Raw genomic sequence first — 27095 nt, forward strand, 5'->3', positions numbered from 1 at the left:
AAAAAAAAAAAAAAAAAAAAAAGAGACAGGGTTTTGCCATGTTGCCTAGGCTAGTCTCAAACTCCTGATCTGCCTGCCTCAGCCTCCCAAAGTGCTGGGATTACAGGCGTGAGCCACCAGCCAATACCAGATTTGAACAGTGGTCAGTCCTGGGGATGGAGACGGGGTGAGGGCTGAGCGTTCCCTTCTGACCAAGTACCTCGTCTTGGTTTAAAATTTTTACAGCAAGGTGTATTACTCTCTTTTATAAAATATCATCAATTTACAAAATCTTGTATTTTTAATTTTTGTGGGTACATAGTAGGTATATATATTTATAAATTTACAAAATCTTTAAAAAAGAACCCCACAGAGTTAAAAGTTGGAGTGTTTTTTGCTTGAAATGTTCTATTGCAGCTGAAGGACTGGGTGGGTCTGTCTCCCCCAGGCTGTGAGGCTGTCAGGGCTGGTGCTCCAGGTTGATTGGAGGGCTGAGTTTTTGTTTCTTCCCAATCCATTGAGACCTGATTTTAGAAGTTAGCAAAAGGAAGCTCTGTGTCAAGTGCCCGGCGCCTCTCTGCTCTTCCCGTCTTAAATCGCAGCAGGCTTCTTTCCAGCTAGAGGCTGAAGTGTTCTCAGCTGATGGGAAACCTCCTTTCCAGTGAAGATGTGAGATAAGCACTTTGGTTGGGTTTTGATCCTTGGCTCCTATCTATGGGAGCAGTGACTTTGTGGTGAGATGGCTTGGGTTTTGAGTCCTGATTCTGCTACTGATTTGCTGTGTGGCTTTGGGCAAGCTGCTGAACCTCTCTGTGCCTCAGTCTCCTCATCTGTAAGGTGTAAGGGCTTCCGTGAGGAGCGAATGTGTGGGGCCACAGAGCTGCCAGGTTGGGTCTGGCCTGCAGAGGGGACTGGTGAGGGCGACCGACGTGCCTGGGGACAGGTACCCCAGCCTATAGGAGGCCACACAATTCAAGTTAGAACGCCTTGCCCCAAATTCTGGAACTCTTTCTGTTGGTGTTGGAGGAGAACACACCCTCCCTCTCCAAGGAGCTGGGCCTGTTGCATCCTGGCAGGGCTGACGTGGCACCTGCTGCCCCATGCCCCGGGAAGCTGAACCAGCCGGACGCAGCTCCCGGACGCAGCAGAAACGGAATAACCACTCGGCCCACCGGAAGCTGTGATCCTTGCTGGACATGGAAGTCTCCGCTGCACAATAAGAAGCGACGGTTTCAGGCAGGCCAAGGGCATGATGGTTTCAACTCCAGCCACAGGGGCCCTCTTCTCCGGGGCCTGCAGGTGTACCCCTGCCCTGAGTTCGACACGGTCACTGTTTTGAAAATGCCTGCTGAAAAACGCTGACACAGCGTTAAGGAATATACACACAGGCAAGGTGGCAAGCCCCGTCATTCCGGGGGGCAGCCGAGTTCTGTTTCCCCACCCCCTCACCCCGAGGGAGGGAGTGAAATAGGGTAAGGTTCACCAAGACATTCTGCAGACCAGCGTGGGCAGCAGCACCCTGGAGGGGTCAGTGCCTCCCACCTGGGGACAGAGGCCTCTGCTTCTCCCGACCCGTAGGCTGCAGTGATCCATGCAGTTCACTGCTCTGTCTGAAGGTTTGACTTAGGTTTTAAGTGTTTTTACTCAGAGCAAGCTGATACATGCGCATTTTAGTAATCGTGATAATTGTTCCAACAGATTTCACGTCTGAAACTACATCTTGTTTAGAAATCACTTTCCATGTAGGAGTTTTCCTTCTGGGATGCATTTCAAGCTGGGGCACTCGCTACTGGAAATGTCATCGGATTTACTGAGGAGGGTGTGTTTGCGTGTGTTTGGCTACCTACGGATACTACAGATAAGGCGCTGTCTAATTTTGTTTCACAATGAGCTGAAATTTATCCCCACGCCAATCCTCTTTTTGCCCTACGGAGTTTGTGCCTTGGCCCCACCCTAGGTGGCTCCGGCAGGTTCCTCAGCTGTGTGTACCCACCACCCCCACCTTGTCTGCATGTGACTGTGACTGACTTTAGGAGGCCACACAATTCAGAAAGCAGAGTGTGCAACCCTGGCCAGACATACCATATTTTGAAAACTCTGTGCATTCTCGTTATTTCAGTGTGAGGTGCCTGAGTGGCAGGGCCCCGATAGCCAGTCCCCTGTAACCTTCAGAAGGAGGCCACTGCTCCCGTAGTGGGTGCCTCATGCGGGTGGGGAGCTCTGTGTGCCCACCTTTCATGGAAGCAGGGCATGTACAGCCGTGCGGCGGCAGCAGCAGCGTAAGATGGTTCTGACAGGCTCCAGAGCACAGGAGACGGGCCTGGCTCTGGGCCACATGCGGGCTTGTGTGCTTTGTTTGGTTTGCATAGTAACCCGCGCCCTGTCCCCATGTGGATTGGAAGGACACTCTGTCAGCCGCTCCCTGCCATCACCACACACTCCTGGAGCCTCTGCCACCACGGCCCGTGCTGACCCCAGAGCGAGTCAAAGCCAGGAGCCTTCCCACGGTGGGACTTCTATTTTTATGTGTGTCCTTATTTGTTTATTGAAAGATGTGAAGGGCAAGTGGGATTGGCACACAGAACAAGACGGTGCCGCCTGCTGGCCACAGCAAAGCCACCTCCCCCGGTCGCCGCTGTCCTGGGCAAGGCCTGGTCCCTGCAGAACCGGACGCGGCCTGCCAGAGCCAGTGTGCGTGGCAGGACGGGGGATACCTGCAGAGGCTTGGCCTGTGGACGCTGCTCCTTACTGGGATGGAGGGAGAAGGCGCGGCCCGCATTCCTCAGGCTGGAGGGTGGGCAGGATGGGCAGCAGGGGCTGTGGGGCCCGTGAGTGCTGGGCCTCGACCCTCTCTGTTGAGGTCCTGCCTGTGTCACTGGCCTGGGGACAGCTCCCGCCTGGCTGAGTGCCGAGCTAAATCCAGATAGACAGGTTGGTGAGATGGCGCTCCCAGCGAGCTCACAGTGTCTCATTAACCTCATAAATGCAGCGGACACTGTCTGGGCTGCAGGTGACAGATGCGTTCTCTGGAGCACCGACAGCCCAGGCGTGCCGGAGAGAGAGGACTTGAGTGACTGTCCTCCTGGAACCCAGGGTGCCTTGTCCCGGCACTTCTGTGTGCATCATCCAGCCCCGTTTTCACGTTCAGGAAGTCACGAATCCACAGTGTCTTTGAAGAAAGGGGAATAGAGTTATCAACCGTCACTCTACGGAGAGTCTAAGGCAGAGAGAAGTTGGGTTCCCCTTCCACGGTTCCCTGCCCCCGGGGACACAGTTATGGGAGGTCTCAGGGCAGAGACGCCGCACGGTGGGGTAGGGGGCTCTGGTGCCAATACCAGTGCAGCCCGGTTCCCTGTCCTGGGCCTGCTAGTGACTTTGTGGTCCTGGGCAGGATTATTTTCAGAGGCAGTGGAGCTAGCGGGGCAGAGCTATGCTGAGCGCTGAGGGATCATTTGTGTAAAGCACCTGCCACTGAGTGTGACCTCAGGGTTGCCCGTGCGACCTCAGCGTGGCCCATGGGACCTCGCTGTGGTGTGTCTCAGCAACATCATCTTTCTTACTGTCCCTGTTCTCTGGGCCTCTCTCAGACCTTGGGGGCAGCAAGCTCTGCCCCGTGAACTCAGAGGCTGCAGCTCCTGATTGTGGGTGTCCACAGTGGGCAGGCCTGGGGGGGTGAGGGTGGGTGGGTGTTTCTGTCGGGATGAGGGGAAGGCGGGGATGAGGTGGGGGTGCACACCTGGGCTGAGGGGAGCAGAGGGAAGCAGGGCTTGCTGGCACATTCCCAGGGGGCTGCTGTAGGGGCCAGTGTCCCCTCCTGGGGTGGCAGGAGGTGGCTCCTCACGGTGGCCGGGGTGGCCCACAGCAGGCCAGCGTGTGGTCCTCAAGCTGCTGGTGACAAACGCAAGGGGCCTGCTGCCCTGTCCCCTCGGGCAGGCGCCACCTCCTTCCTGCATGTTCCTGTTCCGCATTACGGATAGTTTTTATGGCCCCCCCACGTGAGATCCTGGGGCAGGGGCTGTGGGGGCTCCAGAGTAGGGGTGAACGCACGTCTGAGGCTCATCAGGGACTCAGTGTGGGGCCCTGGGGTGGGTTTGCTGTTGCCTTTTCTCGAGGGCCCCGTGACTGGACAGCCCAACTGCTCTCCAGGTCAGTTTTCTTGTCCAGACCCGGGGTCAGGGCGGACACTGGACGAGGGGGAGTGTCAGTGAGGGAAACAGAGACCTTTTAGAAATGGTGTCACACTGACACCTGCGTGCTGGTCCTCCCACGTTCCCCGCATCTGGTGCTGGGGTGAGGGAGGTTAATCACACCTGGAGTTTCGCTCGGTCACTGGCATGAGACAGGGAATGTGGAATCTTCATGGGGTTTATCTGAAGAAAGATTTTATTGACATCCTAAAAACACTCTATTTTATGTTGTGGCTCTGAGGAGGCCTCCAGGAAATTGAATCAACATACTCGGTTCTTCTCTTTTAAAATTTTTGTATAAATCATTAAGTTTTCATGTCCAGGGAAATAATCAGGAGATATTATATTCCTATGACATTTGTTTGGGCGATATGTTCAGATGAGCTTTGTTCTTCTTAACCTTGAAAAAGGGATGTGCAGGTAAAAACCGAAGAGCCACGTGGAGTAGGACGCCACATCGGCCCCGTTAGTGCGACTCCCAGGCAGAGAACTGCCGCGTGCTTCAGCTTTGATTGACACTGAGCATCCCCAGCCACCGGCAGTGTCGTCAGGATTCAGACAGTGCAGCTCCCGTTCATCAGAAACACCACCAGAAGGTCTTATGCCAAAATCCATTATTTCAAAATAAGTCAAACCATGATTCTAAACATTCTAGGTTTGCTGTAAAGAGCATGATGAAAAGCTGCAGCTGTCTCAATGTTCCATACAGGTTGAGGTTTTGTTTCCGTTCTGCTTTTTACCTGAAGAGGATCTCGTGTGTGTGTGTGTGTGTGTGTGTGTGTGTACACCTACCTACTACCTATTTGTCATCTGTCTATAATTGACAAAATATGATTGTGTATATTTATGGAGTAGCATGTGATCTATGTATACATTGTAGAAAGATTAAGCTAATTAACATAGCTGTCAGCTCACCAACATCGTTTTTGGTGGTGTGGATGTTAAAAATCTATTCTTTCCCTGATTTTGAAACATGATACGTTATTGTTAACTGGTCGCCACACAGCGCGGTCGATCACGAACATGTCCCCTCCAGTCTAACTGAAACTGCTCCCTTTGATCAGCACCTCCCTTGCCCGTCCTTGCACAAGCCCCCAGCCCCTGGTAACCACCGTGCTCCTCTCAGTTCTGGTGAGATCTCCGTTTCTGATTCCTCGTGTGAGTGAGGTCGTGCAGGACTTGTCGTTCTGTGACTGGCTGATTATCCACTCAGTGTCGGGTCTACCACGTTTGTCTGTGATGTTGCCAGTGACAGGACTTCCTTCTTCCTTATGGCTGAATAATAACACAGCGTTACGCACCGCACGCTCGCTATCCATTCGTCTGTTGGTGGGCACCTGGGCTGCCTCCATCGCGTGGCTGTTGGGGGTGATGCTGCAGTGAACATGGGCGTGCCGGTGTCTATTTGACACACTGATTTCAGTTCCTTTAGATACACACCCAGAAGTGGGATTGCTGGACCTTATGGTAGTTCCTTTTGTTTTCTTGAGACGGAGTCTTGCTCTGTCGCCCAGGCTGGAGTGCGATGGCACGGTCTCGGCTCACTGCAAGCTCCGCCTCTTGGGTTCAAGCGATTCTTTTGCTTCAGCCTCCCGAGTAGCTGGGATTACAGACGCCCGCCACCATGCCAGGCTAATTTTGTATGTTTAGTAGAGATGGGGTTTCACCATGTTGGCCAGACTGGTCTCGAACTCCTGACCTCAAGTGATCCACCCGCCTTGGCCTCCCAAAGTGCTGGGATTACAGGTGTGAGCCACCGCCCTGGGCCAGTAGTTCCATTTTTGACTTTTGGAGGCACCTCCAGATGGTTTGTATAGTGGCCACACTGATTGACGCTCTCTCTCCCCCACAGCGTGCCAGGTGCCTTTTCTCTGCGTTCTCGTCAACACCTGTTACATTGGTCTTTTTGATAATAGCCAACTGAACGGCATGAAATGACACCTCCCTGTGGCTTCGATTGGCTTCTCCCTGATGGTTAATAATGCCGAACAGCTCTTCGTTAACCTGCTGGCTGTTGGTGTGGCTCCTTCTGAGGCACAGCCGTTCGGGTCCTTTGCTGTTTGCTTTCTTGCTATTGAGTCTGAGCCCCTTTACCCCGTGGATGCTGGGCCTGCATCGGGCATGTGGTCTGCAGGGTTTTCTCTCCCTTGGGGGTCGTCTCTTTACCCTGTCGCTCCCTTTGTCATGCAGAAGCTGTTTAGTTTGCCGTAATCGCAGTGGTCTATGTTTGCTTTTGTCGTGTATCTTTTTTAAAGCTCTGCCATCTGTTTTCTCCATGGGGAAAGATTTGGGAATATCGATGATGTCATCATACTCCTGGCTGCTTCTTGGCATTTTCCATGCCCAGCATTGTTCTCAGTGCGCCCCGGGGGTCTTTGGCTCTCCATAGCCTGCTGGCATCCGTGTGTTGTTATTCTTTCTTTATGGTTGAGGAAACTGAGGTGCAGCTTGGAAGCGGTTGGCACTGGGGTTAGGCTCCAGTAGTCTCGGCATGTAGCAGCAAGTGTGGGAGGGGCAGCACATGGGAAAGGTGAGGGGAGAGTCAGGAGAGAAGGACGCCGCATACCAGATGCCCAGAGGCTCCGGCGGCCTCCGTCCAAGCACAGGCCCAAGCACCAGCTGCAAGAGCCAGAGGACGGCGCTCCCGTGCCTGCCACGAGCCTCACGTGGAGAGTGGACAGTGGCATGGAAACGCCAGACGGTTAGAACTGAGCAGCAGGACGGGGTCTGTGGGTGCACGAGAGGAGGCCCTTGGTCTGGAACAGCCTGGGGTCCCCATGTGCTGGCCCCGTGTGGACTGGCCACACCTGGTGTGCCGCTTCCTTTCTCAGTCATGACCGGCTGCCGTATGCCATACCAGGGCAGGGGCAGTGGAGCAGGTGTCTGCCCCACATTGCTCATCCTTGGTAGTTTGGGTGGTGAGGTTTTGAGACCTGGATGCTGGAGAACAGGCAGACATGGGTGCCTGGCACGCCAGCTCCCCGAGCACCAGCTCCCCGCCCGAGCACCAGAACCTGAGCACCAGCTCCCCTGCCGAGCACCAGCCCCACCGAGCACCAGCTCCCCCCCACCCTGAGCACCAGCACCCCCATCCCGAGCACCAGCCCCCTGAACACCAGCCCCCCGAGAACCAGCTCCCATATGCCAGTCCCCTGAGAACCAGCTCCCCGAGCACGCCAGCCCCCCAAGTACCGGCTCCCACACACCAGCCCTCTCACTGCAGTGTGCCTGTCCCCACCTCCCAAGGGTGGAAGGAGGGGCCTCCAGGCCTCGTCTCCCTTCACTGTGCCCATGCTCAGAGATGGTGACTTCATAAGAGGCCACAGAGGCTCCGCAAGTCCCCAGGCTGTCGGCTGCCTGGCCCTGGCCTGCGTGGCAGCGCAACCTCGTTGGTAGAGTCAGGAGGCTGGGCCTCCACTAGGATGTTATACAGGCAGCATGGCTTAGGTGTCAGAGACGGGAAAGGACCTGGAAGAAAAGAACTGTTTCCTTTAGGCCCCGTGGGGTAACCAGAAGGTAAGACTAGGAGGTGTGCGATGGTGATGGGGCGGAGGAGGGGACAGCGGGAACCTGTGGAGGGGCGGGCTCAAGCCCTGGTCGTGAGCAGGATGACATTCAGATAGCTGGGAGCACGAGGAGGCCACATGCCCATGGTGGAGGAGCCACAGCACAAAGCAAGCCACGCCATGCCACCCACGTGCTGCCATATCACATCACGCCACTCACGCCACCCACGCCACTCACACGCCACCCATGCCACCCACACCACCTCTGCCCCTCACATGTCACCCACGCCACTCACATGCCACTCACATGCCATTGACACGCCACCCACGCCACTCACATGCCACCCATGCCACCCACACCACCTCTGCCCCTCACGTCACCGACGCCACTCACATGCCATTGACACACCACCCACGCCACTCATGCTACTACCCACGCCACCCACACCACTCACATGCCACACACAGAACCAGTGTGGAGGCTGGACAGAGGGGGCTTCTCACCTGAGAGCATGAGGAAGCAGTGGGGAGCACCTGGCAATTCTGGAGAGCTCAGCCAAGTCACCAAAGTGCCGTGCCGCGCTAGCACGCTTTGCTGTGCGGGCATCAGTTGTGTCACACACTGGGCCGTGTGGTGGCCTTGAGTGGCGAGGGAGCAGGAGGCAGGCTCAGGACACACCACAAAAGCAAATGTCAGAGCTGGGACCCAAGGGCAGCGCCCTCCAGTAGCAGCACCCAGATCCCGCCTCTCTGCAGCCCCGGGGAGGCTGAGCTGGCGTCCCCAGCTGGGAGTGCCCCCAAGCGCCTGGCCCTGGCAGGCATGAAGCCGTTCAGGAGGAGGGCAGGGCCAGCATAGGCCCCACAATGTCCCCACAGTTTTTACAGTGAGAAGTGGCCTTAGAGGTCAAGTCCAGGAGCGGCCTGCAGGGCGGCCTCTGCACGCAGTACTGGGCATCGGCGCCGCCGCGGAGCTCGGAGAGACTTGAGGCCGGGCCCACAGATGCTCACTGCTCGTAGGGGCATTCTGGGGCCTCAGGGCTGGGTCCGCCTGGCATTTGGGGAGTCTGTTATTCAGACATGGAAAGGGAACGACTCTCCCAGGAAGGGATTTTTTTTTTCCTTATCACGAGAAAGGCAGTGACCCAGGCGTGGGGCAGGAAGGACAACCTGGCTTCATCATCCCAGGCGGCCACGGAGGAGCTCAGACTCAGGCCCACAGCACCTCAGCTACTCTGGAGATTAAGGAGTGGAGAAGCCTCAGCCAGGGCTCGGGGCTTGGGGCAGTGCCCTGGCTCTCCAGGTGCGCTAAGCACACAGATCATGCCAGGCTTTTTCCCTGATGGCGGCTCGAGTCGGAAGCCAGAGTGTAGAACAGTAGCGGAGCCCGCCTAGCTGTTCCTAAGCCAGGCCTAGGCCCCACTGCACGGTCACACGGAAGGCTCACACGCTGCAGCCCTGGCCCCCACACCTGCAGCTCGGGCACCCCTGGGGACAGCCGTGGTGGTCAATCTGCTCACTTCAAAGAGGAGGAGCCAAGGCCAGAGAAGTCAAGTGACCTGCCAGGACCCCAGCTCTGCAGCCCAAAGAGGCCAGGACTGAAGCAAAAGCAGGGAGAGGGGAGGACAATGCGGCCCCAGCCCCTTGTGCCTGACGTCCCGCCAGGCTGGCACCAGGCCTCCAACCCCAGCCGGGTTCCTGAGCCTCCCCTAGCAGTGGCGAGCATGGCATTGTTTACCGGGGGCTGTGGACTTTTCTGTGGGTGCACCTGCAGTGTTCGTCTGTCTGAGAGCAGACTCCTCTCCTCCGTGGGGCCAGTGCCTCTGCCCTCCTGGCACACGGCCACAGTGCCTCCCTCCAGAAGAATGGCCTGGGAATCAAAGCTGCAAGTTTTAGTTGTCTCCTCATGTACAAGGATTTCTCCGGCAGAGGAAGACACAGTGAGAGAATCAGGTGGCATGCCGGTAATGCCTGTGTTGAAAGACCTGCTCGTGAATGAGCTCTGCCCCTATAATGCTTCTGTTCTATCACAGCCGAAAAGCTCACCCGACTGCTGCCCACAGAGACTTCAGATACCTTGGCAAAAACATCCTTTCCTTTTCCCGACCGCAGCTCTTGGATGGAGACGCGGAGGCCTAGTGCTTCTGAGTGGAGCCGTGCCTGGCGCCAGCCTGGCTCTCCCGTGTCAGCTCCGCCTAGAGCAGCTCCCAGGCCTCTGTGCCTCAGCGAAAAGGGCTTCCCTGTGTATTTGCAACTGCACGGCCTGTTTCCTTGCCCTAAAATTTGTTAAAATCTTCAAGATGTGAACAAGCTTTTTTCCTCTTAAAAAACAAACAAACAAAAAAAATGACATATTTAGAGTAGGCTGTGGGTCCCTGGGATGCTGGTTCCCCCAAGTATTTTTCTCTAATAGAAATCTTTGGTTTTGTTTTTAAAAGGAATTCTCCATTCACTTACTGTTCTGAATGGTAGCCATGTTTGCTTTAAGAAAAAAGAACACCCCGCCTGCAAACCTGAGTGGGGCTGGCACTCCTGGGTGGGGGAACGTTGACCCTGTGGCTTCCTGTGGCCCTGGAGAACACTCAGGCTTGCTGTTATCACAGGGGTACCCATGAGTGACTTTTGGATTTTGGGAAATGTAAAGCATGTAGATAAGAAGTTGGTCCCTAGATATGTGTGAGTCCCAAAGGCCCACTGGGTGGGGCGCTGGTGAATTGAGCTGAAAGTAGCAGAATCTGCCTTGAGCTGACCTAGGTGGGAAGCCCCAGGGGTCAGCTCCTCTACGCTGGCCTTTACTTGGCTTGGCGGAGGCACGCAAGGCCCCTGGCTATATCCGTTCCTCCTCTGGGCCACCCTCTGGGTTGCTTTCCACTGTAGGCCTGTCTCCTCGAGGTGACATCGTGGCTGCCTCTGCACCAGCCATCACAACTTGATACAGATAAGTCTGATGTCAGGAAAAGGGAGTTTTTTTGTTTTGTTTTGTTTTTCTGGAGACGGGGTCTCCCTCTGTCACTAAGGCTTAAGTGCAGTGGTGCAATTGTGGCTCACTGAAGCCTTGAACTCCTGTGTTCAAGTGATCCTCCTGCCTCCGAAAGTGCTGGAATTACAGGCGTGAGCCACCATGCCTGGACAGGAAAAGGGAAATTTCTTTTTGCAACCTTTTGTCAGGGGCTGAAACCTTTCTGGAAGCTCCAAAAGACTCCTCTCTCTCTCTCTCATTAACTACCTCTAAGGCAGTCATTAGGACGCATCCCATGAAACCAGATGACTTCTGCATAGCCATTGCCTTCTATACCTCAGGCAGGGTCTTGTTAGAAGAAGTGCCAGGCAGAGGTTGTGTGGGCAGCCAGTCATATTTGCATATTTTGGGGTGACTTTGCAGACAGTGCTGGACTAAGGAAGTTGTCTGGGTCCTCGCTGCAGAGGGAGGAGGAAGCAGCTCACACGCTTGCTGTTGTCTGGTGGGAGGGCTGCGTTTCTCCTCTCTCCCCCACTTTCTCTCTCTCTCACACACACACACACTCACACTCACTGTTGGGTTTCTTGGGCTGCTAACAGGATTAAATGAATGTCTTGGTTCCATGGTGTGCATTTCAAACTAGAGAGCTAAGTTAGTTAACATCGCTCATTGGGATAGAAGGAACGTACTGAGGATTAAAGTCAGAATTCTTGAATCTGCAAATCATTTTTTTTTTTTTTTTTTGAGATAGAGTCTTGCTCTTGTTGCCCAGGCTGGAGTGCTCACTGTAACCTCTGCCTCCCGAGTTCAAGCGATTCTCCTGCCTCAGCCTCCTGAGTAGCTGGGATTACAGGCATGCTAATTTTTTGTATTTTTAATAGAGACAGGGTTTCACCATGTTGGCCAGGCTGGTCTCAAACTCCTGACCTCAGGTGATCCACCAGCCTCGGCCTCCCACAGTGCTGGGATTACAGGTGTGAGCCACCGTGCCCGGCCTGCAAATCTTCTATTTTGTTCAGACACTAACTCCAGCCCTATAAATAGTCATCCAATACTTCCAGTAAATGGTGCGCCTCATATTGATCTGCCTGGTTGCCTTACCGTGTTTGTTACATTGCTGTGTAACGAGTTACCCACAAACTTAGCAGCGAAAACAACAGACATCTATTATCTCACACAGCTGCGGAGGGTCAGGAATCCAGGAGTGGCTTAGCGGGCGATTCTGGGTGTCACGTGGAGTCACATGGGGTCAATGTGTTGGCCGGGGATGCAGTCACCTGAAGCCTTGTGAGGGGGAAGGAGGGGCTCCCCCAGGCCTGGGAAGGCTGTGGCTGCCCCATCACGCTCTCTCCGCCACCAGGTTCACAGGTTCACAGAAGTAAAGGCTGAGCATGTCAGGACTGAGCTGAGCGGTTCCCACCTCTCAGTCCACAGTTTCCCACAGAGCACGCAGGGGCCGCACCAGGGCTGGGACGGGGCTGCGACCAGGCTAGGGGAGCATCCTGGGCAAACCCTGCTGGGGACGGGTTCTTTGTGTCTGATGCCGTGGGAGATGCACAAGCAGTGACTTTCACTTTATCCCACTGTGGCCCCGTGACCCTGAGCGAGAATGCACTGGCCGGGCCTCCAGGGGGCGCTCCCTTAGTAACACCCCATCCCCGTCCCCGTGTGCTGTCGAGGGCCTCTAGCGGGCGCTCCCTTGATAACACCCCACCCCCATCGCTGTTGTTGTCGGGGGCCTCCCGCGCCCCAGGAGGTTTCCCAGGGCGATGCTCTGGTCCCTGGGTCCTTTGATCTCATCTCCCTAGTTTAGCCTTTGAACTCCATTTCAGATTGAGAGGTTTCAGGCTGGAGAGACATGGAGGGACGTGCCTGACTTCTGGAGGATAAGAGGCGGCCCACCTCACAGCTCTTCCAGCGTGGGAGCTCTGGACATGGGACCCGGAGCACCGCCGTGTAGCAAACCTTGCTGCAGTTTGGAGAGAGTGTCGCGGGCACCTGGCCTGTCCGGCAGCTGGGTGGCTGTTCTCTGTTGAGCCCACAGCCATGCCCCACATGCAGGACGTTTGCCTATCACTTGGAGGCCTTTCAGGGATCTTGCTAGCCCACGGCTGAGCACAGGGTAGACCTCACCAACTCACCCACAACCTGGCCCCTTGACACACTGGTGTTGTGAGGAGGAAGATGTGGGCACTCTAAGGTCCCTGGTCCTAGGGGTCTGTGCCGGGGTGGGGCTCGTTGACCTGCATCCTGGCTGGCCCTGTGACTCTGCCTGTTTACAGTGAGCAGCTCCTGGCCAAAAGCTGCTTATTGGATTAGCCGGTGCCCCGACGGCAGAGCCCGCAGCTGTGCGCAGGAGGACGGGCCCGTGTGTATGTCCTGCTTCAGCGCGCTCCTGGGGTCCCTTGAGTTGGTCTCTGTGACTAGAAGGACAGTGCTGGCCACGCAGGTGGCACCCTGGGGGTGCCCAGCACCCACTTCCTGCTGAGCAGATGCTGTGGGTGGCCACGGCCCCTGCCAAGCCTGGGCAGCTCAGGCCAGGTCCTAATCCCTCCGCTTGAGCTGGGCTCCTCACCCTTCGGCCAGGCTGACACCTGCTCCCCGCAGGTCCTTCTCGCCGGCTTCAGGCAGCACAGGACCGAGGGCTGAAGATGCTGAGCAGCTACCCGGCCTGCCTCTTCTCAGGGATCTGTGTGGCCCTGCTGGCGGTGGCTTTGGCCTATTACTTCTACTGGTGAGTGAGGCCGGGGCCTGGGGGCCTGGGCAGTCCTGGGGGCCTTTACTGTGTGCTCCCCTCCTCTTCCAGCTCTGGACCGTTCTCTGCATGTCAACAAACCCTGCCTAGCCCTTTGCAGGGGAACTCCTGGGAGGTAGGGAAGCAGGGGATGGCAGGAACTCATTCTGATCCCTCCTGGGGTCCTTGGGCAGCTCTCCCATCCTTCTGCAAAGGGGTTTTTGTTCAGAACATTCCTGAAGGAGCTGAGCGGTTTCATACCATCTGGGCGGTGTTTGTAGATGCCTGGCATGTCCTGGGACGGACAAGTGCCTGATGTATGGGCACAGACTCCCACTGCCCCCCAAGGCAGGTGCTGTAGGGTGGCTGATTTACATGGTGATCTGCACCCTGAGCAGAAAATGCGTAGTTACCATCAAAGTGGCGCTGCTCTGTCACACCCATTGCCTGATGGGCTGGTTTATGGTGATCGCAGGCGATTTCCCAGCTGCCCTTGACCAGAGTCCCTGCCAGCTCTTACTGCAGAAGCTGAGAATCAGCAGGCGTCACAGATCACGCTGGCCTAGGATTTCAGAGACTCGGTCCCAACCCCGCTGTGTCTCCGGGCTGGGATTAGATGGGGTGTTTGTGCTCCAGGCCTCCAGTGCTCGTTGGTAAAACGGGACACTGATGCCGCCTGCTGTTTCTGCAGAGGGTCAAAGGGCACAAGATGCATGCCAGCCTCTGTCCATGGGGTGTGTGATGATGGTACCAGGTGGTGCAGGGGGCAGCTGGGGGGACCCAAAAACCCCAAGTCTGGGTGCCGACTTTATTTTCTAGAGCCGGAGAACGGGGTGATTTCCTAGGAAGAGACCACAGCTCCCCTGGAGGTTCCACGCTAGATTGTGTTTGTTTTTCTTGGTGCACACTTGGCCAGGAGCTGCTTCTCTCTGATCTGGAAGCTTTCTCTTCTATAGATCCGATTAATGCACTTCCATTGCTAACAGCGGGGAGGGTCACTGCAGGTGACACAGGCAGGAGGATGCCCAGTCTTCCCCATGACTCAGTTTATGTAAAAACGATCAATACTATTTACAAAGAGGTTTACCCAGAGCCAAAAGACAGAATCCTAAGGCTGAGGCAGGAGGATCCCTTGAGCGCAGGAGGTCAAGGCCACAGTGAGCTGTGATTACGCCACTGCACTCCAGCCTGGGCAACAGAGCGAGACCCCATCTCTAAAAAACAAACAGAACCTAAGTGTGGAATTTAGGAGACAAATTAGCCTGGGATTTGGGGCCTCTGAGAGTTTGAGCAAGGGGGTCGGTCATTGGTGAGGGTTCCAAAACCCCAGGAACAACCGCTCACTCATCCTTAACCTGGGGCTACCGCGAGTGTCACGGGGGCCATGTACACAGGGCAGGCTGGCCCCGGCGAGCGGGCGACTCTGGCAGCTTCCACGGACCGTTCCTGGCGCCTGGGCGGAGAAAGGGTATCAAGTCATTTCTTGGGATTCGTGAGCTATGCAGTTTCACAAATGCTCAAAATGATGAAAGACCTATTATGTGTTGGGAAAAGAGCGCCTCTGTCTGGGAAGAGTGCAGCATTGCGCCTGAGCAGCTGCTCGTAATTGGCTTATGCCAAGCCTTTCAGCTTCAGCCTGCTGACCAGGTGGCAGGGGACTGGCTGTGCCACCTCCTCACCCACAGCGTTTCCAAGGATGTGCATTTCTCCTTTGCCCTCAGGTCTTCAGTAAGTTAGCTGTGGAATTCGAGGCCTCAAGTGGTGGCCTGCGCCGTGGCAGCGTACCCACAGGTGCCATTTAGTGGCACTTGCAGTACGACCTGGGAGCTTCCGGAACCTGTGGGCTTGTGAGGTCCCTGTTGATCCTGTTTGACCTGGAGGGCCACAGAGGCGGCTTGGTTTTTTTGTGGGGACAGAGACGTTGAGCCTCACGGTGGGTGCTGGGCCTGTAATAGGAGCGATTCTGCATTGATGGCACCACGGGTCCAGGGAGGCCTCGCCAGCTCCCTCCCAGAGCAGGAAGGAGGGCTGGCCACTCACCAGGAGCCTGGGAGTCTGGCGTCCTTCATGAGGCACTCCTGAAGCACCTCTGCCCACCCTGCATTCGCCACACGTGCCCAGGCACCAGGCGACGGACAGCAGGGAGCCCACAATGCCAGCTCTTCCTGGAGACGCCCGCCCCTGCGGTGGCCACTGGTGTTCAGTATGTGACTCTCTGAGCGTGGGGTTCTGGACCAGGAACCCTCTGTGCTCGGTCCACATGAAAAGAGCAGCTTCTCGTTCATCTTCAGAGACCTGTTCTTAATGGGCAGCAGGGGCTCCGAATGCTGAGAAAACCCCACAAGTGGCAGCTGGGTGCCTGGCCCTGCAGCCACGCCTGCCAGCGGTCACCCTAGGGTGCAGCAGTCACCCTGGGCTGCTGTGGTCAGGTGGGGTCTTGTCTTTAGCCCCCTTCGGTGGCTCACTTGGCGGGAGGAGGGTGGCAGGGCGGTGCCATTGCCTCATCTGGGCTCAGGGAGACCCAGCAGGACCTCTGTTCTGTCTCCCGTCACCTGTGTTATATACAGAGAAAAAGCCGTCCTGGCAGCCCTCAGAGCCCCTTGCCTGTTGGGGATGGAGGAAGACAGGCCTCGGAGCCTTGTTCATCTGGCATTTCCACAGCAGAGGGAGGGAGGACCGCTCCCCAGGGCCGGGTGGCCAGGGTGCGTGGTCATGCTGGGACATCATTTTCTTCTTTTCTTTTTTTTGGGTGGGGGCAGGGATGGAGTCTTGCTCTGTCGCCCAGGCTGGAGTGCAGTGGAGTGATCTCAGCTCACTGCAAGCTCTGCCTCCCGGGTTCACACCATTCTCCTGCCTCAGCCTCCCGAGTAGCTGGGACTACAGGCGCCGGCCACCACGCTGGCTAATTTTTTGTGTTTTTAATAGAGACGGGGTTTCACCGTGTTAGCCAGGATGATCTCGATCTCCTGACCTCGTGATCCACCTGCCTCGGCCTCCCAAAGTGCTGGGATTACAGGCGTGAGCCACTGTGCCCGCCCGGGACATCATTTTCTACTTGTAAACCAGAAACCTCCTTCCTCCCTCCTGCTCCCCCATAGGATTTTATCGATCGCCTACTGTATACCAGGCACTGGCTAAGCCCTGCACGCACAGTGGTGAACAGGCAGTCCTCACCCTCCTGGGGCTCGATTTCCCAGAACCCTCAAGAGAAAGCCAGTCCTCAGGGGTCAGCAAGTTTCACATTCAGCTTCGGCTTTCGGCCATTCCTGCCACCAGGCCATGCTGAGAGTCTGCTGGGGCACCTTGGTTCCCTGCGCCTGGCCTGCCAGGCCTCAGCCGCCACGGCCTGTGTCACGGAGGAAGGGGGCTGCAGCTGCACCCCCGGGAGGGGAGGTTGGAGTCGGGGCGGGGTGGGCCGCGTGCTGTTGGTGTAGGATGGGCGATGGCAGTAGTGGCAGCTTATTACCACATCAGGAGAGGCCGGAGCGTTTTCAGCAAGGTCAGAAGCCTGCGCTGTGTTTAAAATCAGGGCGAGAGGGAGACAGGGAGGGAACGTTCCACCGCCTAAACCACTTTCCCGCCGCGTCTTTCACCTGGAGTGGAGGGGCAAGTGCCTGGGCCCAGTGGTGGCAGCTTCGGGAGGGTTCCATGAGGCTGCCTCGGGAAGCAAGGGTCCCGGCGGAGCTGGGTGTTCTCCTGGGCCCCCTCAGGACAGCAGCATCCACTTCAGGTGCCGCCTTTCTAAGGAGCCACACCTCCCTCTCGGGCCAAGTATGGAAACGAGCCACAGCACCACGTGTGCTAGGGCCCCAGCATTTTACCCACGTGGCAGAATCTGTGCCCCAAATGTCACAGCCCCTCCCCACCTCGGAAATGCAGGCTGAGTGGAGGCCCCGGCCCTCGCCACTCTGGAGCGATGGCTATTTCAGGCTCCAGGAGGCCACTGAGTGGTTCCCGTGCTGGCCCTGCATTGCGGCTGGGCAGGGGCCACATGTCCCTCCCCCGTGGGCCCTGGTTGCCTGGAATCTGGAGCAGAGAGAGAGAGGGAAGGTAACAGCGTGGCCTGTACATCCCTGCCTGCGGGCACTGGCCTCGCTGTCCCCGGGTGCTGCCTGTGGACTCCAGGGCACTCTCTTTCCTGGAGAGGAGGCCGCGGGAGTCATCGCGGGGCAGATCCTGGAGGCCAGCAAGGCCGCCCCTCCTCCTAAGTGGCACTGATTGACAGGGGAGAAAGACAGAGGCTTGTTCCCCAGAAAAGCACAGAAAACCAGCCTTGTTCCTCAGACAGGAGATGCATGTGCCGGGAGGCAGGCAGGGGGACGGCTGTGCTCGGCCTCTGTGCAGTGGGATTATTAGGGACAAATTCCAGAACAAAACTTGGGTTTCATCTAAGCTTTTTGGGGATTTGGGGAAAGCAGAAGAAAAGAGGGAGCCCAGGAGGAGGTCAATACACCGTGCCAGGAAATGAGGAAAAGCTCAGATGTGCAGCGTCAGCGCTTTTCCATGAATCACCTCTTACCTCTAGAACAGCAAGTGCGGGAGGTGTCCAGGTGCGGGGGGGCCACGTGCCCTCAGGGGCTTCCCTCCCCAGCCCGCCTGGAGACATCATCACTGACTCAGCTCCGGCAGGCAAGGGTCCCTCGGGGTCTACCACTGGGATTGACGCCAGCAAGTCGGACCCTTTCTCAGAAGCCCAGATGGAGGGCAGAGCCGTAGCCACAGTTTGGAGGCATCTGCTGGGCTAGTGCACGTTTTAACAGCACCTATGACAAGGTGAGGCAGCATGGGTGGCCCTGCAGGTGGCGGTTTGCATATGTGCACATCCAGCCAGCTCCGTTTTCCAGTCTGGGGACTATGGTGACAGGAAGTAAAAAGCCTGCGATTTGGCCTACGGGGTCCCAGGGTCATCCCGGGGTCGCACCTTGGCTACCAGCCTTGAGGGTTCTGTGTGCGATTTCAGGAGAGACACACAGCCCATCGCACACCTGACAGCTGTCACCCTAAAGAAAATTCGGCTGAACTATGCACACTGGGGACTGTGGAGCATTTTCATTCACATTACACATTTCATTTCACTTCACGTTTTATTGGTTTGAGTAATGGTTTAGAAACTATCTTTTACTTCAAAATGTTTGTGCATCTGAGATTTTTTGACTTTATATCCGGACAGGGCACCGTAATGATAGACGACGGCCGAGTTGCAGGGAACCCTGGTTCTGTGGGTCAGGACAGGTCCGGCCTTTCTGAGCCCTGTCCCCGCAGAGAGCCCCCTTTCCAGGCACCCGTGTCTTGGGTCGCCGCTGGCCCTGTGAGGTGACACTCTGCAGCTCTTGCACTGTCCAGGCCAAGGGTGGCTGTTCTGAAACCTCAGTTTATTCCATCTTGAATCAATGCATTTTTTCAAGTCCGTGCCTCAGGGTGCCTGTAGAATGACAGATGTGGCATTTGAATCCGTAAATAATGAGTACACCTTTAAGGTCCAGGCACTCTTTGTTTAGAACATTGTGGAATGCCTGCATCACCTCACGCTTGCACAGGAGCGTGGCTTTGTCAGGACTCATCCCCAGGCAGCCCTGTGGGCACCTGGTGGGGGCTGGACAGGGGTCACGAGGAGAAGCCAGCAGGAGGGTGGGCCCTCCACCTTGTCCCCGCAGGGCTCCCCTCTCTGCCCAGACACACTCAGCCTCCACCAGGACTCAGGGGTTCCAGCCAAGCTCCTCTTACCAACAATGCCCCGTGACTGCCCCAGGGACGGGAGGGCTCAGTGCCATTCCCCTGCAGGCCCTGTCTCCCCCCAGCTTCCAGTTGGTTGTCCTGCAGCCTCAGGTCTCTGATGGGATGAAGCAAAGTCGAGAACTTACGGTTTGTCTGGCTTTATTCTTGTGAGAGTGGGAGTGACAAGCTCTCTACATCCCCAGCAGAAACCAGAATTCCACCTCCTACATAACTTTGTAAATTGCAAAATATAATGAAAAGTGCATAAGGCCAGGCACAGTGGCTCACGCCTATAATCCCAGCACTTTGGGAAGCCGAGGTGGGTGGGTCACCTGAGGTCAAGAGTTCGAGATCAGCCTGGCCAACATGGCAAAATCCCTTCTCTACTAAAAATACAAAAATCAGCCAGGCGTGGTAGCCTGCACCTGTAATCCCAGCTACTTGGGAGGCTGAGGCAGGAGAATCACTTGAATCCAGGAGGCAGAGTTTGCAGTGAGCTGAGGTCATGCCACTGCATTCCAGCCTAGGGGACAGAGCAAGACTCCTTCTTAAAAAAAAAAAAAAGTGCATGAGACATTGATGACCAGTTTAATGAATAAGTATGCAGCAAATATCCATCTGTTTCTATAGAGTAAAAGTAGTTATTATAATGCATAGTTCGTTGTAAGAAAATTATGTCTAGGTCAACTTAGCTGTGACTGTTTTATGTGTGCATGCATGTATGTGTGTGTGTGTACATGGGTGTGTGTGTGTTTTGGAGTGTGGTCCCCACAAATCTGCCACCCTTGGAGAATGCTCTTCTGCCCTGGCGCATGGCTGTGCCCTGGCATGGGAAGCGCCCGCTGTGTCCTGCAGGCCCGCAGACTTGTCACAGGTCCATTGTGCAGTCATCAGGCCCTGGGAGCTTTCCACATCCCTCCACCTCCCACCCAACATCACCACTCTCCGGCCAGTGAGACCGTCACAGCACCCCAGAGGAGACAAATTCTGGAGCTCAGAGAGCTGGGGTAGGTGACAGGAGGGTGGGGGGCGGGAGGTCCTTGGCCAGCAGCCTTCCCATCCTGGGCCACCAGCACCCTCATCCTCCCCTCGTCCTGCCCAGCTCCACCTCCTCCCTGCCCTCTTCCTGCCAGGGTTTGCAGTTTACACTGGCAGTGATGCAGTGGCAGACACAACTTGGGGAAATAACTCTAGGACCCTGGTCTTTAGTTCCGATTCCCGGTGAGACAGTACCTGGCGGGGAGCTTCTCGCCCTCTTCAGAAGTGGCCTGGGGGCCCTGGGGCTACTGATCCAGCCCAAAGCTGCAGTCAGGAGAGTGTGCAGCCGTGTGGGTCTCATAAGAGAGGCCGACCAGGGCTGCCTGGGCGGAGCTTCTGTTTGGCCTCTACCTGCTGGAGTGACGCCCCCGGCATCTCCAGCAAGGCCTGGAAACGTCGCAGTCTCCTCTTCACTGAGTCCAAAGTCACTTCCATCTCGGGCCCGTCCAGTGTCTGTCGGGGCCTTGATTCTGAGATGAGATTGTTTGCTGAAGTGCTCCATGGACTCTTTCAGGAGTGACGTTGTTCTTTCAGGAACTGTAAACGGAGGTGGCATGTAACCAGTGTGGACTAAGAAGCCATGCTGCTGTTTCTTTTCTTTTCTTTTCTTTTCTTTTGAGACTGAGTTTCAAAAAAAACTGCCTCCCGGGTTCAAGCGATTCTCCTGCCTCAGCCTCCTGAGTGGCTGGGATTATAGGCGCCTGCCACCACACCCGGCTAATTTTTTGTATTTTTAGTAGAGACGGGGTTTCACCATGTTGGCCAGGATGGTCTCAAGCTCCTGACCTCAAGTGATCTGCCCACCTTGGCCTCCCAAAGTGCTGGGATTACAGGCATGAGCCACCGTGCCCAGCTTATGCTGGCTGTTTCTCACAAATGTATATTGAATACGAGCCATTCGCTTAGAAAACATTGATCAAGCATCTGTATTCTATGCCCGGCCCACGTGAGTAAGAGTAATAGCTGTTGATGATGTAAGCTGTGTTTTTGGCCAAAGGTAACAGAGATAGTGATTTAAACACCGTTACCTCTTGTCTTCCCCGCCTCTTGAAGAGGGCAGCTGCTGGTGTGACCTCAGCTGCTCCCCAGACCCTAAGGGGATCTGGGACCTTCCACCTTCTACCAACAGTGTTGGTCTTCTGTCCTCACGCCTATGATTTCACACTCCCACAGTGGCTCCTGCACCTTCAGACACCGCCTCCTCACCGAGGGAGGGAAGAATGACAAAGGGGATGACCAGAGGTATTTGTTTCTTGTCTTAGGAAAGCAAAAGCCTCCCTTAAAGCCCCCGCAGACTTCTCCCTGGCTGGACCCAGGGCACATGCCCATCCCATCCCTGGATCACTTGCTCAAAGAGGGGATGGGATTACCTTTATGGCTTAGATCTGGGGCTGGGCTTCCCTCCCATATCCAAGGGTGTGCGCTGCCATAATAGCAGGAGGTTCTGTTACCAGCAAAGGGGGTAGTGGCAGGTAGGTAACTCACAGTGACTTGCATGTTGCAAAAGGCAGGGTTCTGTTATCTGGAATTGGAGGAGTGGTTTTAGGTATGTCATATAATTATGCCTTTAAATCCATTGGTTGAGAAAACAGGCAATGCTAAAAGATTCTCATGAACCTAGTCGTGGTTTTAATTTTGTATTTTATTTATTTTATCAGTATCTAAATACAATAGAAATATAAATACAATAGAAATGGAATGGATCATGTGAGATGTGTGTTGTTGACTAACGTGTAGTCAGTGCTTCGTGCACATGGGATCCAAGTCCCCAAACAGTGGCTGCAGATCCACACCCTGCTCCAGGTGCTGAGGTGCCCCAGACAGCTGCTCCTAGTCAGTGAAGCATTGACTCTTTAGTCTCAATTGTTGGTCTGCATGTCTACTGATAAGCCAGTACTGTGCTATTTTAATTATTGAGGCTTTCTAGATGTTGTAGTGTATTTTAGGGCTATTTTCTTGTTCTTTTTCATGATTTTCCTGGCTTTTCTTCCCTGTTTAGTTTTCCATATGAACTATAGAATCAGTATGTCTAGTTCTGGGGCTGGGGGGGAGCTTTTGCTATTTTAATTAGGATTCAGTTATATATTTAGGTTTATGTATCATTTACATATTACTATTTAACAAACCACCTCAAAATGTATCAATTTAAAACAACCACCATGTCGGGGGGCCCTCAATTCTGTGGGTCAGCAATTTGGGTTGGGCTCAGCAACATGGTTCTTCTGCTGGTTTCCCCTGGGGTCATTGGAGTGACTGTCGTCAGCTAGAGCTGCCTGGAGAACCTCAGGTGGAATGGCCCATTTCTGGTCCATTTCTGCTCCATGTGGGACCACCTTCTGTCAGACTAGCCCAAGCCACCACCTCTGATGGCCACAAGGGTGTAAGGGAGTGGCAAGGCTCTAAAGACTGTCTTGGAAGTCCTGTGACACCAATCCCACCACATTCTATTGATGGAGTGAGCCCTGAAGTCAACCTGGGTTCAAAAGGGTGGGGAGTAGACTCCATGTCTTGGCAGGAGGAGCTGCACGTTACTAAGGGCATGTGTTCAGGGAAGGGGTGGTTGCAGCCTGGTCACACGGGGTTTTTCCATTTGTTCAGCTCTGCTTTTGTATCTTTCAAGATGTTCTGTGGTTTCCTCATAGAGGCTTTATTTCCTCTGAAGCTTGTGTTTAGGTATTTTCTCTTTCTTATTGCAATCTGCGCTCTCCTTCAAGACACCTCCTGCTTTTGTGTGTTCCTGTGGAGGGGTGGTCTGCTGGGCCCCTCTCCTTGGCTCCTGAACACACAAGGGGATCATATATCCATATCCTCCCAAGCTGTAAGCACTTGCGCTGGGCTGCAAACTTGCATCCTACTTGCCGTAGAGGGCAGCCCTTCCCCTAAACTTCCAGTTCCCCCCTCTCCCACCTGCCTGAAAGGCACCAGCCAGGCAGTCTTGGAAGCCTCGTGTTGAAGGTGGTGGAGCCCCCAGAGCCTGGGCCCAGATGACCATGTGGGACAGAGCCACCAGTGACATGGAGCCATTAAGAGAGCAAGAGATAAACTCTGTGATTGTCTTGGTCTCTTCTGACTGATTCGGAGGCCACTGCAGTCTGCATGTTGTACATTATTCCTGTTAGCATCACTATCAACTCTAGTTCCTGTTGTAGTAGATTTGGATTCTCCTGGGTATTGAGGCTACACAATCGTCTGCACAGACTGACAGTTTCACCTCCTCCTGCCAGACTTTTAGTCTCCTGCTAATTCCAAATGCTGATAAGGTTGGGCTGGCAACAATTTCATGTTTTTCAGGCTTATGAAAAGGTAAGGTGGTCTCTGTAAGTGAATTTACCCAAGAACTGAAGTTTGCCCTTTAAACCTCAAAATAGGATTGTGTTTGTTTCATCTAAAATTTTAGTTGAATGCTTAGTAGTATCTTCGCTGCTTACCAGACTTCTCAGATAATGTGGTAACTATGAGGCCACCCTCTCTCAGCATTCCGACGAGATCAGCGTGGGCCACAGTCACCGCATTGTGCCCTCATGCGTGATGTCAGAGAGCCTGCAACCGCGCCCTCGCTGCTCAGTGGCCTCCAAGGGGCCTCAAGTCCTGGGCTCGTTTCTGCCCCAGGTAGTGCTGTCAGCGGCATGCCTGCCTTCTGCAAGCCCCTCTTCCCTGTTCCCCAGCCCGCACTTCCAATGAGCTGTGGGCCAGGAAACCAGCCCGTCACACTTGTCCACGCTGCGTTTAAAGCGGGAGGAAGGAGGACCCAATGCAGGGCCCGAAAGGTCCACTGTGAGTGAAGTCTTTTTCCTTATGGGACACCTAGGCTGGCTTCTCAGAAAGTGTGTGCAGTTTATTTCCGGGTTCTTGGCGGTGTTCTGAATAGTAAACGTTGCCACCTAAATGAAGACCCTTTGAGATATCGCTGCGTCTCTACTGTTCCTGATGGTGGACTTTCTCCTCCAGCGTCTGCTGACAGTAACAGTGGAGCTTTCCCCAGCACCCAAGAGCCCGGGGCTCACCGTGGTCCCCTCCTGTGCAGCCAGCACACAAGGCCCTCCCATGCCACCACCTCGCAGGGGCCAGGTCTGCTCGGCCCACTACACCAGAGCACTTGGGTGCGGGGTGGGTGGGACAGAGAAGAGGAAGGGGGGAAGGAGGGAGCTGACAGCCGTTTCTCAGTTCCCCATTATGGACTTGGATTTGGATCACTGAAATCCATATGGAACTAAGAAGTTATCTTTATCCCACAACTCAAAACTCCTGTCTAGAGCATCAGAAATGATGTGCTTTTGGCATCCTGAAATGTCTTTCTCCTCCGCCAACTGCTGTCTGCTGAGAGCTAGCCTTGCTCTTGGAAGGGCGGCTTGGGCAGGGCAAAGGGAGAATTCCAGGGTTTGGGAGCGTCTGCTGATCCCAGAATAGTTGCCAGTGATGACATCTTCTTCCTGGACCCCAGGACCCAAGGACAGCAGGTCCCATCCCAGCTCTGCCCAGCTCCTGCCCCTGCACAGAGCAGGACGCCAGCTGGGGTGGGCACTCTGTGGCATTTTGGGAAGATGGTGCTATATTTCAGAGGCTGTGCCATCTCCTCTGGGGGATTTCAGCGCTGGTGACAGAGGCATGAAAGGCTCATGGATAGAGGAACTGGTGTTTACCCCTCATAGAAACGAAGTTGCCGTCCTATGTGTGCAGAGAAAACCAGGGACTCCTCTGTTCAGAAGGAAGAAATGGAGGGGCCTGGTGGGCCTGGCAGCGGCGCGGAGGTGGTGGGCTCGGAACTATAGTTTCCATTCCATAAAAAGGCGTCTTCGGAAAGGTTGGGGATTTTGGCAAAGAAGGGGGGTCTCTGGGGAGACTGCCTGTGGGTGAGATCCTCTGCCTGGCCGGTTTTGGAGGAAGAGGGTCACAGGGACCAGCGACGGGGAGGAGGGTCGCATGCTGCAGCGAAGGACCTGGGGCAGGCAGGGGGTGGGCTGGATGGCGGAACACGGGGATGGGCCCGTACCTCTCCAGAACTACAGACCTGGGATAAGGCGGCCTGTGAGTGCGATTGGGCTGTGTGACGGCACCAGAGGCGGGGCTGCAGCTGCAGGCTTTTGTCGTCCTGTGGTCCTGGAGGCTGCAGGTCCAAGGTCAAGGATTCCTTCTGAGGCTTCTCACCCGGGCTCTGACTGCAGGCGGTCTCCCTTTTTCATAAGGACACCGGTCAGATGGAATCAGTGCCCACCCTGATGATATCATTTAACTTAATTACCGTGTTAAGGGCCCTGTCTCCAAATAAGGTCACATTTTGAGGACCTGGGCATTACCTTTGTGGAAGGAACTCAGTTCACCCTAACAAAAGGTGGCAGAGTTGGGTGTGGGCGTGTGGGGCTGGGCTCTGATTGGCAAGCAGTGCTCTGGCCCTGCCCAGGCAGAGGCAGCCTCGTGCCTCACCTTTGCTCCCCTGATCTAAGAAGGTGCAGACCCCGGTAGCTTGTGCAGGGGCCAGGACAAAACCCAAGAAGCAGCCATCACGCCCCAGGACCAAGATGTGCTGGCGCCAGGCTTCCGGGCAACCTAAATCTGTTGTTTAATGAAGACGCGCTGGCACCAAGCTTCTGGGCGACCTAAACCTGTTGTTTAATGAAGGGGCTCAGAAGCAACTCAGTGTCCTCGGTGTCTCGGTGGCATCTGAGCAGCCATGAAAAGGTGCCATGGGGACTGGAGAGGCCCGCTGTCACACCTCCCAGCCCCAGCCCCAGAAATCAGATGGAGCCCCAGAGGTCCCACCCCTGAGGTCCCACCCTGTGTGGCTCTTCTATCCCAGGCGTTCTCCAAGGTCCCCAGGGTGCTGGGGGCTGCCCAGGCTATCTGCTGCGGTCAGGGTGTCAGTGGTGCCACCATCACCAAGTGAGGCGAGGTTCCACATCGCCGGCCAAGTGGCTTTATGGGCCTCCAGTGGGATGTGGCAGGAAGTACCCAGCGGCTCTGCCATGCATTCTTGACCAGAAATGTTGAACCCGAGTTAATTGTGAGGAAACGGACAAATCCAGGGTGTGGGGCACGCTGCAGAGAGCTGCCTTAGCCGCTTCAACACCGTCAGGCCAGAGTAGGCGGGGAGCGTCTCGGGGAAAGGGGACAGAGAGACGTGCCATCCAAATGCATGTGTGTCCTCCACGGGGCCCTGCATCCCCGAAGCTAGGAAGGTCATCTGGGGACAGTTGGTGAAATGGAAACAGGGACGGGATGTTCGGCAGTATTCTGTCGGTATTCATTTCTTGGGTGTGCTCATGGTGTCCTAGTGAGCAGGCTGTCCTGATTCGTAGGAGATGTGGACGGACATGGAGGGAGTGCCGTGACGTAGCCCAGGAGACCTTTTTAGCTTGAAGCCTGTGCATAAGAAATATGCAAGTGAGTTTTAGATGTTCATACATATTTCATTGCAGAATATTAGTTTAGGGTGATCAATAAAAGACTTTCAAGCCTAATGTTAAGCAAAAGAGACTTTTAATGTATTCCACAATGATAAAATCCTGTGGAAGAAGGGCAGTGGGAATGCAGATTCCAGGAGCAAATGGAACGAAGCCAGCTGTCCAGAAGAGCTTTTTTTGTGGGGTTTGAAAACAGGTGCCAATGGTGGCTGTCAAATCATGATGGCATTTAGGTTCTACTAGCTACATTGGAGAGAAAGAAAAACACTATGCTTTACAGAGTCAAAATCTACAGTATGCCAGACTTTACACCCCTTGCATATTTAAACTTGGGCTTAAAAATGTAGAAGCTGGCTGGTTGCAGTGGCTCATGCCTGTAATCCCAGCACTCTGGGAGGCTGAAGCCAGAGAATCACTTGAGCCTAGGAGATCAAGGCTGTGTGAGCCATGATGGCATCGCTGCCCTCCAGCCTAGGTGACAGAGTGATATTCTGTCTCTATAAGTAAATACATGAAAAATAAAACATAAAAATGTAGACGTCAACTTCACATTGTCTGGGGATGCATAATTTCCTAAAAATC

The 27095-nt window shown here is 55.0% G+C and overlaps 1 protein-coding gene across 8 annotated transcripts in view; it reads left to right on the forward strand.

Annotated features, from left to right (window-relative positions):
- AGPAT3 (1-acylglycerol-3-phosphate O-acyltransferase 3) overlaps positions 1–27095 on the forward strand; it is a 123870-nt gene that overhangs the window by 64937 nt on the left and 31838 nt on the right. For 2 of the 8 annotated variants that reach the window (XM_009440574.5, XM_009440531.5), the window contains exon 3: positions 13236–13362. The exons of 4 other annotated variants lie outside the window; for them this stretch is intronic. The gene's annotated coding sequence lies outside the window, so the exon portion shown is untranslated. Of the gene's footprint in view, positions 1–13235; positions 13363–17006; positions 20085–21773; positions 23890–27095 lie in introns of those variants that run through there. 2 more of the 8 variants (XM_016938628.4, XM_016938629.4) reach the window with 2 other exon arrangements.

Source organism: Pan troglodytes, chromosome 22 (genome assembly GCF_028858775.2).
Source record: "Pan troglodytes isolate AG18354 chromosome 22, NHGRI_mPanTro3-v2.0_pri, whole genome shotgun sequence".
Classification (NCBI taxonomy): domain Eukaryota; kingdom Metazoa; phylum Chordata; class Mammalia; order Primates; family Hominidae; genus Pan; species Pan troglodytes.